The following is a 1,269-nucleotide window of genomic DNA, read 5'->3' as shown; positions in this document are numbered from 1 at the left end:
GGGTCTTCTTAAAAAAAAACTTTTGGGAAAAAACCCCATTTTTACAAAAAAAAAAAGCGGCCCCAAAGCTCAGAGAGTTGTGCGATTAAAATATAGGGCGATAATTAACAAAACAGCTTATTATATCCTCGATGAGGGAGGATTGGGACTTGTGGGATGAGGGGGGGGGGGACACTTTTATGGGCCGATATTGGGTGATGACCAATAAGTGGTAAAGTATGATTAATAAATTTTTTACCAACATTTGGACAATTGATAAAACGACAATTACTAATGTTGTGAATAAAAATGATACTAAAAATGATAAAAAAGGTTAAGGGAATAGTACTTTACTATAAAGAAAAATGTACTAATCATGGTTAATGAAATAAAACAAATGTTTCTAATGGAAAAAAATTCATAATATTGCACGGGGACTGGAAAAAAAAAAGTAAATGTTTACATTATAGCAATTAATTCTGTACATCATAAAAGGAGGATTTCAGTAATTTCTGAAAAAAAATTATCTTATTTTTTCGCAAAATATTATTTTCTAAGAAATGAGGATTAAAAAAATTAAATTTAAGAATAGGGAAGAAGGAGGGGGGGGAAAGGAATTAACCGGTTCAATTGCTCCAAAAAAACCAGTATTTTACCCAATATACTAATCCTGCGTAATATTTTCACACAAAACAATTAATATTAAAAAAACAAAACACTATGCGTAAAAATGTTATTTCACCACGGGAATATCATAGGTAAATTAATTCAATAAATAACGGAAAAGTGTATTAACGGACACACCATTATAGGGATTTACAGTAATCTTCAGAAAATATTGACTTTTTCTCCTCTTTTTCCCTCTGTTCTGTGGTCTTGATTTACATGGGAATCAGAAATCTTTCTGATTTCATTCCTACAATGGCACATTGGTTCGATCAAAAATGTTCAAATTCTTACATTAAATTATTGTGTTCACTTGGCAACTGGCAGCCACCACGGGACGAATTTTCTCTTTAGGCAAAACTTTCTTACTCTGCGTACTAATATGGAACACACACACGCACACAAAAGGAAACCCCCGGCCCCCCCCACAACCCCACCACCCACTGGGGACAACCCATAACTACACACAAAATACAAAACAAAAGGGAAAAACACCCCCACCACAACCAACCCACCAACATATTATTATGTATATACATTATATACCACCACACAAAAATATATATAATAGGAGGGGAGAAAAAGAGGAAAAATCGATTGTGATTTACAGGAATAGATGGGGGG

This window comes from Penaeus monodon, chromosome 15 (genome assembly GCF_015228065.2).
Source record: "Penaeus monodon isolate SGIC_2016 chromosome 15, NSTDA_Pmon_1, whole genome shotgun sequence".
NCBI lineage: Eukaryota > Metazoa > Arthropoda > Malacostraca > Decapoda > Penaeidae > Penaeus > Penaeus monodon.
The sequence above is the reverse complement of the archived record's forward strand: the minus strand, read 5'-3'. Positions refer to the sequence as shown.